Genomic DNA, 12,980 nt, shown 5'->3' on the forward strand with positions numbered 1-12,980 from the left:
TTGGAAAGGTTTATAACTATTTTTGGGAAGAGTTCCACAACCCACCCAAGAAAAACCACCCAAGAAAAACCACCTGTAGAAAATAATTAAACACCTCCTCCGTAAAACTTTTTAATTGAGAGGATCACTCCTTCCCCCCTCCCTTCCTCTCCTAGCTACAATTCAAGTGCCCCTAGAGGCCTCTCGGGGGCGTGGCCGCTAGTATAATTTTTATCTTCTATTCTCCACTCCCTCTATGCAAAAAAAAAATGTCTAAATGCTGAATGATTCCTGTGACAATATCATCATCTCTTTTTATATCAATAACTGGATTTGTAGTAATTTCTTCTGATGTCAGAACTTCAGTGGTTGTTTCAGAATCTAAAGCAATTAATATTTTTAATTCAAAGTAGAAAGATGTCTGTCTGTCTGAAGCTTAAGATCTTGCCAACCGCTGGACCGATATGGTTCTCCTTTACAGTGAAGCTAGTTATGGGTTCAGTTATGGTTGATAATTATTTTGGTGGAGAGTACCACCACCTTCGAAAGATAAATCCATCACGAAATATTCACCCCAAATTTTTAAATAGAATTAATAGTTTTGCTTCTGATGTTACCTTCCCCCCCCCCCTTACCCTACTTAAGTGCCCCTAAAACCCTGAGAGAGAGAGAGAGAGAGAGAGAGAGAGAAAGAGAGAGAGAGAGAAAGAGAGAGAGAGAGAGAATGATAGATTGAGAGAGATATATATAGAGAAAGATAGATAGAATATGCAAGAGAGAGAGAAAGAAAGAGAGAGATCAAGAGAGGGAGATCGAGAGAATGAAAGAGAGAGAAAGTGCAAAAGAGAGACAGAGAGAGAGAGGGAGAGAAAAAAAGTGATAGATAGAAAGAAATATAGAAAAGAAAAGACAGAAATAGAAGAAGAGCAAGAGAGAGAGAGAGAAGAAAATGTAAAAGAACGAGAAGGAGAAAGGTAGAGAGAGAGACATATAATAAAGAATGGACATACAGACAGGCAAACAGATAAGAATACTTATAGAATAGATTCGCAACTAAAAAAAACATATTATAACCTTGTATTTCTAAGCCACTGGCAAAATAAAGATATGAAAATAATATCCATAAAATCCGAATTTTCTTCATTTTTTCTGTTTGTTTTCTTACGTTTTTAAATATTCGTTTTGCTTTCAGTTATCATAATACTAAATTAATTTTTTATCTGAAATGAAGAAATAATATTTGATTAATATATTGTTTGTGTTTTATGTAATAAATTGCCGCTGTTTATTACACCAGTCCCCCAAAGTGTTATAAAAACGTATTCTTATTCGTTGGCTTAACAACTTTGGGGACTTTTAATGAATTTTGATTAGTTAGTTCATTAAGTTGAGTGTTTAACGTATCAACCACTAATGGGGTAATTTTGCGAATAATGATTGAGGATGCACATTAATTTATCCGCTAGAGGCCTCTAGGGGCGTAGTCGCTAGTTCTAAGTATATTACATTACCAAAAGAATTTTTGTATGAATAATTTTATTGGTTGTGGGGGGGGGGGGGGGGTGCTAGAAAAAGCTAATCTAACATCAAAAGCGATTGTAACAAAAAATTTTAATCTCCTGAAATAAACAAATATCCAGACATACCAATTAAAAATATCAAAATCTTATAAGGATACGACCACTCCCATTTTTTTAAAACGGGGATTTCTAAAATTAGGGTTTGTCTGTCTGAATGTCCGTAATGGATAGTTATTATCGTTTGTTTATGCATTTTGGAATTGTCCTATCTATGTCAAACTTTGCATCATGATTCCTGTAAAAGATAGGTACAATTTAGAAATCGTAGCAAAAAACATTTTTTACTTTTTGATAATAAATATCTTTTGTATAATACAATTATTCTATTCGACTAATTTTGGAATAACGATTTCTAAGACAATAAGGTACAGTGTTATAACAGAAGCATATCTATAATCTGGTCCTAAAAATGTAAGTATGTCCTTAAAGAAAAGCATCCTGTATTTAGGCTATTTTGTAACAAAGGGAAAAGTGGGTTTCGGGTAAAATACCGTAAAGGTTGTGTGTTTAAAGTTAAAAACAGTAGCAGAAAGATAAAAAAAAATTATGTTACATTTTTTTTTTAAATTTGTCTATAGTTCTTTTTAATAAGAAATACACATATTTAGTGAATATTATCGTTCTACTACTATTTTTAAGCCTTAAAACACACTCCTTTATGAATTTTACCCGCAACCTATTTTTCCCTTTATGTATAATTTTGCTTAAAATACTAAATACATTTTCAACTTATCATTTTCAACTTATTAAGTTCTGACACTCTTTACGTATTCATGTTCGTTTGTTCTACCGTCTTATTTTATAGCTCCTGGCACTTCTGTGGATGTTGTCATCCTTGTTTCTCCAAAAATATAATTTCCTAGTTGTTATGCCAAGAAATTAAAATAATATTTATCCTTATATAAAAGTCGTAGGATGTCTGTCTGTCTGTATTTCTATGTGTATTGTCCTATAAGATCACGTAAACGGTAGATTTATTTATTGACACCCCCTATATAGACACTAGAAATAAAAACTACCCAACCCCTTATTTTTTTATGGGTTTTTTCAACATATTTGTAGGGGGACAAAGTGACTAAAAAATCAGCCATGTGACGTCATAAAAATGAGGGAGATGAGAAGAGAAGTGGGAAAGAAACCCCCTAAAAAAGAGATGGATAATCTCTTATTTGTATGACGTCACATGGATGATTTTTGAGTCCCCTCACAGAATTTTTTTTAAGTATATAGTTATAATAATGGATTTATTATTACTAGGATCTTACATCAGATTTTCAGCTTCTCTAATAAAGTGAAACTTGTAGCTGGCTAAAATAATAAATCCTTCATTCCGCCCTCGTTATCCAATCCCCTCCTCTCCTACTGGATGAACGAACTGACCAATAGGGGAGTTCCATGTTAGCAACCTGTAAATCGACGACAATTTTGCCCCTATCATAATACCAACCTATATTCTATCTACACTACACCCATTGTTATAACAACTCTAGGCACTTTTCTTGAATTTTAATAGGTTGGTTCATTAAGTTGAGTGTATAATCGTTTCAACCATTAATTGTATTCTACAGAAGGGGTAATTTTGGGTATCATTATTGGGGGATGTTAATCAATTTAACGGACATTGTCTCATCCCTTTAGATCCACGTATGTTATGTTACTAACTTTGTACTTTCTTCTAATGTCTTATCCCCCAAATCCCTGGTATGCAGGGATCTAAAGGGATAAGACAATAGTCGATAAATTAATGTACATACCCCAATAACTAACACTAAATTACCCCTTCTGTAGATTAAAATTAGTGGTTAAATCTCTCAACTTAATTAACCAACCAATCAAAATTTACTAAAGTCCCCAAAGTTGTTAAGCCAACGAATAAGAAAACGGTATCATAAAACTTTGGGGACTAGTGTAATGAACAGCCCATTGTTCCGTCCCTGCTTTGTAAATAGGGTCAAATCAGGATATAGCAAGGTCATTTAGAGTTTAAACCAACTAGTATTGTGAACGTTCTTAAAATACAACAAATCATAAAGAAATAGCCTAAAACCATTAAATAAATTCAGAACAATATTTTAAAGATGGTCCCTTTTAAAGATTCTTAATTATCAATCCTTATATAAAAGTAACAAGATGTCTTTTTTTCAGTGTTTGCATAGCAAGGATCTCGCTAACAGCTTAACTAATATGGTTCTCCTTTACAGTGAAGCTTCTTATAGGTACAGAAAAGATAACAACTTTTTGGGGGAAGGGTACCCCCCCCCCCTCCTATGATAAATTTAATATCTCTCTCTTTCTTTCTTTTCTCTCTCTCTCTCTCTCTCTCTCTCTCTTTTTTCTCTCTCTTTCTCTCTCTCTCTCTCTCTCTCTTTCTGCTTTTTCTCTCTATATCTATCTATTTATTTTCAATGAAAAACACTTTAGCACTTTTTTTGCTGTTTTGCTTGAAATATTTCTAGAATTTTGGAATTTTGAAAATGGTTTCAATACGTGGAAACAAGTTTATAAAAGCAATATAATACCAGGGATCTAAAGGGATAAGGCAATGGCCAATAAATTAATGTACATCCCCGATGTTGAAACACAAAATTAATCCTTCTGTAGATTGTAATTAGTGGTTGAAATGTTTGGACTCTCAATTAAATGAACCAACCAATTAAAATTAATAAAAGTCCCCAAAGTTGTTAAGCCAACGAATAAGAAAACATTATTACAAAACTTTGGGGACTAGTGTAATAAGCAGCCCAATGTCCCCTCACTCCCTGATGTAATACATTTATAGGGACTTATACTGCTAGAAACCAGTATCCACCGTGTAAAATGTTCTTATATATCCCAATATAAAAGTAACAGGATGGCTGTCTGTGTGTACCAAAGGATCTCGCTAACAGGTTCTCTTACAGTAAAGCTTTCATATATCCAGGGAAGGTTTATAATCATTTTGGAAGAGGATACCACCATCCTCCCAAGAGAAATCATCCTGAAAAAATATATTTTTTGACAAACGGAAAAGTTAAGGCTAATACTTTTTCAAGTAAATTGGAATATAGAGAAAATTGGTACCCAAAGTATGTAGATTTACAACTTTGGGTACTTTTGAGTGTCCAAAATTTTCTACTTATAATTTCACGCTGTAATGTGAGTAATTTTGTTTATCATTATTAGGGATGTATATCAATTTATCGTCCATTGTCTTATCCCTTAAGATCCCTGCTATGTTTACAAACCATAAAATGAGTCAAATAATCAGGAATCTTAAGGGATAAGACAATAGACGATAAAATGATAAACAACCCCAATGTTGATAAACAAGATTTTCCCCTTAGGAGAAACGTTTGAACGCTCAATTTTTAAATCCACCAAAAAAGTAACAAAAGTACTCAAAGTTTTTAAGTCAACTTTGGGTACTAGTTTAATTAACAATCCAATGTCCCCTTCCTCCCTGGCAAACAACAAAAAGACACTTCCTTATATCATACATACATTTAAAATTATTAAATTTAACAAGGATGACAACATCAATAAAAGCGAAGACCAACATATAAAATAGAATATTAATAAATGTCCTATTATATAATGTGAAAGGTTTTTATTTTGTTTCAAGCTTAAGATTGAGGTCTTTTTTTTAGAATCTTCTTATTGGTTCCTGGATGGTTTTAGGCTAGTTAATTTTTATATAAGTTTGGTTTTAGGCCATTTTCCTATTTTCCTTGTATCTTAAAATACAAAGCTCCTAGATTCTAGAAGCGCATTCGCTAGCATAAAGTAACAACGCATTAAATATTCGACAAAATCTAGAAGTCTGAACAAATATTCGCCCCAAATATTATGCTAAATTGTCCTAGAAATCATCAATAAAAAATTAGATAAATGGAAGACAAAGAAAGTCCCTCAAAAATCAGCATGTTACGTCATAAAAACGAGGGATTATCCATCTTCTTTCCCACTCCTCCTCTCCTCATCCCTAATTTTTATGACGTCATTGAGGGACTTTCTTCGTCTTCGATAAATAAAGCATTCAAAAAATTGTTGTCAAAGAATATTTCAAAGATCAACCTTTTTTTTAAAAAATAACCTACGGATAATGATTATAGAGTCGCTATGCTTTCTAGATTGTGCCTTACTGTTACAGAAATCAACATGCCAAGTTTGAAATCGATTGGTCAATTCTAACATGCCTAAATTATTTGCAATTTTTTCTGCACATTATGATAATAAAACTATTGGCAATTGAAAAACAATGATATTTTCAATTTCTATTATATTGCTTTGAATAGTTTTAGAGAAATTTGTATACAGGGAGGGAGGGGACATTGGGCTGTTTATTACACTAGTCCCCAAAGTTTTATATTAAAGTTTTCTTATTCTTTAACTATACAACCTTGGGGACTTGAGTTTTCATTAGTTGATTGTCCAAACGTTTCAACCACTAACTGTAATTTACAGAGGTGGTAATTTTGTTTATCATCATTGGGGATGTACATCAATTTATCAGCCATTGTCTTATCCCTTTAGATCCCTGAATTGTTTAAGTATTTGAAAGTTGATAAATTTCCTGAATCGATTTAGAAAATAACGAAAAAATATACATACCCAATGATTTTAAACAAAATTTGCCCTTACAAATTATTAAGACTAGCGATGTCCAAAGTTTTCTACCAATAATTTAGATCGGAATAAGTGGTACCCAAAGTTTTATAATCTTGTCCCCTTATACATTCCAGTCCAAAGTTTTCAACAAATCTACAGAAGGGGTAATTATTTATCATCATTGTGGGTTTACAATGTACACCAATTTATCATTCATTGTCTTATCCATTAAGATCTTCAATTCCAAATGGTTGACCATTTAAAAGTATGGGACATGAAAAAATGCGTCAAAAGTTGTAAAAAAAACCACTTTCCTTTTTTTGACCTATTTTTTTACTTGAAATGAAAAGTGTACCAGTAAAAATGGCCGATCCGATAAAGCTATTTCTTTTCATAAGGGATTATATGAAGGGATCTAAAGGGATAAGACAATGGCCGATAATAATTGGTGTACATCTCCAATGTTAACACACAAAATTACCCCTACTGTAGATAACAATTAGTGGTTAAATTGTTTATACTCTCAACTTAATGAACCAACCAATCATTATTCAAGAAAAGTCCCCAAAGTTGTTAAGCCAACGAATAAGAAAACGTTATTATATAAATTCAGGGACTAGTGTAATAAACAGTCCAATGTCCCCTCCCTCCCTTCCTGGATTAAATTGTCAATCAATGAAAACCCAATAGGAGTGACCTAGGGTTAAAGTTAAAATCCAACTTTTTTTGTTTTTTCAATTTGTGTCTGTAGCTAGTTATTAAAAGAACGCATATCCGTTAAATAGCCTAAAACCTACCATGTTATTTCTTATGTCTGAGGGAGAGAATAGACACTGGACTGAAATTTATACTGGTACCCAAACTTTTTAAATACTGACTTAAAACTTTGGGTACTGTTTGATCTATTGATATTTTGGTCCATACTTTGCCACTATACACAGAATGGGTAATTTTATGTATCATAATTGGGGGTGTAGTACATCAATTTAGCATCCATTGTCTTATCCCCTAAGATCCCAGGGTTTGTAGATTTCTATCCAGGGATCTAAAGGGATAAGACAATGGCAGATAAAGTAATGTTCATCCCCAATGATGATACATAAATTACCCCTTCTGTAGGTTACAATTTGTGGTTGAAATTTTTAGACACCTAAATTAATCAACCAACAAATCATAATTCAATTAAAGTTTCCAAAGTTGTCAAGCCAACAAATAAAAAAACGTGATGTAAAAACTTTGGGGACTAGTGTAATAAACAGTCCAATGTCCCCTCCCTCCCTGGGTATGGAGATATTTATCACAACAAAAAGGGGAAAAGGGGTCGTGAGAAAAATATATGCGAATTCTGTGTCAGGGATCTGAAGGGATAAGACAATGGGCGATAAATTGATATGCACCTCCAATGCAATGATGATAAAGTATATTACCTTATTATATCTACAGAATGAAATTATTGGTTGAAAAGTTTTGACACTACTACTAGCTTGTAACCAACGAATCACAATTTAGACCTAAAGTTTTTAAGCCAACGAATAAGACAAGACTTTGGGTACAAGTGTAATTTACAGTCCAATGTCCCAACCCTGTGAAGAAGAATTTGATTAAAAGTATGAGGGGCAAGGCGTGGGAAAATTTTTCAGGGATCTTAAGGGATAAGACAATGAACGATAAATTGATGTTCATCCAAAATAATGATAAACAAAATTACCCCTTATGTAGATTAAAATTAGGGAAGTTTGAACACTAAAGGTTTCCAGTGTTCACCAGTAACTTTAGTCTACAATTTTGTTTATCTGTATAATAAAGTAACAGGATGTCTCTGTTTTTTTGTATGTTTGTATGTTTGAATGTTTGTTTGTTTGTCTGTCTGTTTGTCTGTACCGAGGGATCTCGCTAACCGTTGAACCGATTGGGTTCTCCTTAACAGGGTAACTTTTCATAGGTCCCGGGAAGGTTTCTATCTATTTTGGAGAAGGAAATACCACCCTCCCAAGAGAAATTACAAAAAAATCGAAAAAAATTTGCGTAGAGACTTGAACGCAACATAGGCATATTATTTTTCAAATTAAAAATTTGAAATAAAAAAACAAACATTTAAAGAGCCACTAGATGCCTCTAGGGGCGTAGCTGCTAGTTTTTAATATTGTACGACAAACTATCGTCCATTGTCTTATCCCTTAAGATCCCTGCTTACAGCAAATGTCACAAAAAAATGTTAGAAATCTGCGCTTATTTGAATATGAAAAGGATATTTTGTGTTTTTTCTGTCTACTATACCCAAGGACGATTTTAAACCGATATGGGTCTCCTTTACAGTACAGCTTCTTATAGGTCATGGGAAGGTTTATAGCCATTTCAAGAAGGCCTTAAGGGGCGTAGCCGCTAGTCTTAAATAACACAAAATATAAATTTGTTCAACTTAGTTAACTAAAAGTATAAATATAACTAACTAGCTAAGTCAATAATTCATTATGGCTGAAACGAGAATTTTATCATATATCTAAGTAATACATGGTTAGGGTAACAACGGTATGGTTGGTATAGCATAGCGATTATTTACATAATATATCTAATACATGGTAAGGGTAACAACAGGGTGGTTAGTAAAGCAAAACGATTATTTTATTGTATATCTAAGTAATATATGGTTAGGGCAATGACGGTATGCATACTACAGCAAAGTTTATTTTATCACATATTTAAGTGATACATGGTAAGGGTAACAACAGTATTGTTAGTACAGTACAGCAATTATTTTATTGTATATCTCAGTAATACATGGTTAGGGTAACAACAGTATGGTTAGTACAGCATAGTGATTTTTTAAAAATATATCTAAGTAATACATGGTTAGGGTAAAAAGGTATGGTTTGTACAGTATAGTAATTATTTTTTTATATATTCAAGGTAACGACAGTATGCTTAGTACAGCAAAGCATTTATTTTATCATATATTTAAGTAATACATGGTTATGGTAACAATGGTATAATTAGTACAGCAAAGCAATTATTAAGTAATACATAGTTAGGGTAACAATGGTATGGTTAGTATCTTATCTTATTGCAGCAAAGCATTTATTATATCATCTATCTAGGTAATACTTGGTTAGAGTAATGATGGTATGGTTAGTACAGCAAAGCATTTATTATATCATGTATCTATCATAATGTATTTTTGTATATAACAAAAACTATTTTGATAAGGTATTTACTGGTTGTTTTCCAAAAAGTGCATACTGGAGCAAAAAAAACACATTTTTTAAATAGATTGAAATTAAGGGGGCAGGGATCGTTTTTGTTTGTTGTGGTTGTGTGTGTGTGTGTGTGTGTTTGTTACTTTATACTGATACTAGCGGCTATGCCCCTAGAGGCCTCTAGGGGCACTTGAGGAGGAGAGAGTCGAATTTAATAATTCAATTTCTTATTTTAGATTTTAAAAGAATAAGTTAAAAAATATTTTACGTTTGATGTTTGTTTTTCGTTGAACTCTCTTTCTAAAATTGGGAAATTTAAAAAAATTTATTTTCTCTAGGGAGGGTGGTGGTACCCTCCCCCAAAATAGTTATAAACCTTCCTGGGACATATGAGAATCTACCCTGTTAAGGAGAACCCGATCGGTTCAGCGGTTAGCGAGATCCTTCGGTACACACAGACAGACACACAGACAGACACACAGACATCCTGTTACTTTAGTATAAGGATTTTTCACTCTGTTTATACTAATTATTGCTATTACCCTCACTATTTAATCAAAGTAAAATCTAATGCCCTATTAAAGCATTTGTTTCATTGCCCTGACTATTAGATATAAGTGTTAATTTTAAGATTTTTCACTCTGATTTAGACTTATTTCTGTGTTTGACCTAACTATTAAATCAAAGTGGTATATATAGGATTTTTCACTCTACTTTAGACACATTACTGACATTACCTTAACTTAGTATAATAAAGCATTTATTTCATTGTCCTAACTATTGAATTCAATATTTTTCACTCCAACTTAGACATATTATTGGCATTACCCTCACTATATAACATTTAAGTATAATCTTGATGGCTTAAAGGAAACTGATAATAATAACAATAATGTTATAACCAGAAATCAAGTAAGGGGTTGATGGTAGAGGGGGGTGAGGGGCGTTTGGGGGGGGGGGGTGAAATGAAATGGAAAGTGTTGCATGGGTGGGTGGGACTGTTATAGGCCCTCCCCGTTTCTGTTTACATCAGGGAGGGGGGAGGACAATGACGACTAAGTAAATTTATAAATTTTTAATTCTTCAAATCCTTTAGCAAAAATGAAAAAAAAATGAAAAACAAATTATTATCCATTGTCTTATCCCTTATCCATGGTTTACATATATCCTTCAAACCTCAGGGAGGGAGTGGACATTGCGCTGATTATTTCACTAGTACCCAAAGTTTTATAAAAACGTTTTCTCATTCGTTGTCTCAACAACTTTGAGGCCTTTTACTTAATTTTGATTGGTTGGTTCATTGAGTGTCTAAATGTTTCAACCACTGATTTTTATCTACAGAAGGGGTGGTTTTGTGTATCATCATTGTAGATGTACATAAATTTATCGGCCATTGTCTTATCCCTTTAGACCCCTGATTGAACCTTCTTCACGTAATATACTTAGGATTTGTCGTACAGAGCGCAGGGAACTCAGGGGATAAGACAATGGACGTTAAATTGATTTACATCCCAAATATTGATTAACAAAACTAACCCCTCTTAAAAATGTATAGATGGAAAAGTTTTTAAACTGAAGGTTTACACCAATTAATCAAGATTTAATAAAAGTACCCAAAGTATTATTAAACCTTGGGTACCATTATAATTACCAAATTATTCTAGTAATCTCTACCCAAACTGTACATGTAAACATTTTACACTTAAAATGTATCCTCCATTTGCTTTTCCCTGTACATTATTCAAGCAACGCAGGGAGGGAGGGAACATTGGGCTGTTTATTTACTAGTCCCCATAGTTATATTTTAATTTCTTATTCGTTGACTTATTAACTTTAGGGACTTTAATTTTGATAAATTTGTTTATTCAGTTAAGTTTTCAAACATTTCAACCACTAATTGTAATCTACAGAAGGGTTAATTCTGTGGGTGTATATAAATTTATTGGCCATTGTCTTATCCCTTTAGATCCCTGCAAACATCGTCTTAAGCTGAAAGGAAATACGCGAAAGTAGGTAAGATTTGCCATAGACTACATATACATATAGATTATATAAAAGTAACAGGATGTCTATCTGTGTGCGTGGCTTATGATCTCGCTAACTGCTACAGATAAATATCAGGGCTTTAAAGAGATAAAACAATGGCCGATAAATTGATGTACCTCCCAAATGATGATACACACCAATGAAACCACCCCTTCGCAGGATTACAAAAAATGGTTGCAACGTTTGGGCACTTAATTTAATGATCCAACCAATTAGAATTCACTAAAAGTTCCCAAAGTTGTTAAGCCAACGAGTAAGAATATGATATCTGATACTTTGGGGACCAGTGTATAATAGACAGCCTATTGTCCCCTCTCTCACTTTCTGGATAAATATAATTCTTCTTTTCAGTGAAGCTTTAGTGAAGGATTGATTTTGGAGGGAAGGTACAATGTCTTGGCCTAAAAAGAGGCGCAACTCATTACCAAGCAAAGTCGGGACTATCACACAAGGGTAGTTTGGTTATCTGATGGGTGTTGCTTAACCTTATACCCAGGGATAGATTTGGCTCTCTTTAGTTATATAAGAGGTAATTTATAGTTCGTCTATGCATTATTTTTCTAAATGGGTAAATAATAGTTAGGGAGGGAGGGGACATTGGACTGTAAATTACACTTGTCCCTAAAGTTTTATAAACACGTTATCTTATTGGTTGGCTTAAAAACTTTGGATTTTATTGAATTTTAATTAATTGATTACAAATTATCTACAAAAGGGGTAATTTTGTTTATCATTTTGGGAGATGTACATCAATTTGTCTGCCATTGTCTTATCCCTTAAGATCCCTGAGTTAATTGAAGGCGCTCAAAAGTGTACAAATTGCACGTACGGCTCTCAGGAATTCAGAGATAGTCAATCCTAATATAAAAGTAATAGGATGTTTATATATCTATATGTCTGTCTGTCTGTCGTCTGTCTGTCTGTCTGTCTGTCTGTCTGTCTGTCTCTCTGTCTGTCTGTATGTCTGTATGTCTGTCTGTCTGTCTGTCTGTCTGTCTATCTTTCGGTCTGTCATTCTGTCTGTATGTCTATCTGTCTATCTATTTGTCTGTATGTCTATCTGTCTGTCTGTATATCTGTCTTTTTGTCTGTCTGTCTATCTTTCTTTCTATCTGTATTAAAGGATCTCGCTAATCACTGAACCGATATGGTTTTCCTTTAGGGTGAATAACTCTTTTATTAACATATCCCTATTGTATTTATCATTTTCCCGGGGATCTAAAGGGAACAGACAATGGCCGAAAAATTGATGTACGTCCTTAGCATGATTACTACTACTTTAGACTATAATTAGTGGTTAAAACATTTGAACACTCAGCTTAAATAACCAACCAATCAATAAATTCAATCAAGTCCCCAAAGTTAATAAACTAACGAAAACGTTATTGTAAAACTTTGGGGACTAATGTAATAAACAGCTTATTGTCCCCTCTCTCTCTGCATTTACCCCTTTCATCAAATACACACAATAATGGGTTTGGGGGGGGGGTGTATAGTTTCTTATATATATAAGTGCTAATTATCTATAATACAAAGTTGAACGATGTCCGTCTGTCTGCCTGTCTGTCCGCCTGTCTGTCCATCTGTCTGTCTG

General features: G+C 33.3%; 1 protein-coding gene across 1 annotated transcript in view; it reads left to right on the top strand.

Annotated features, from left to right (window-relative positions):
• The window catches only part of LOC145306160 (uncharacterized), a 287,293-nt gene that overhangs the window by 177,451 nt on the left and 96,862 nt on the right, over positions 1 to 12,980 (top strand). The window lies entirely within an intron of this gene.

This window comes from Acartia tonsa, chromosome 14 (assembly GCF_053477335.1).
Source record: "Acartia tonsa isolate MP-2025a chromosome 14, ASM5347733v1, whole genome shotgun sequence".
Classification (NCBI taxonomy): domain Eukaryota; kingdom Metazoa; phylum Arthropoda; class Copepoda; order Calanoida; family Acartiidae; genus Acartia; species Acartia tonsa.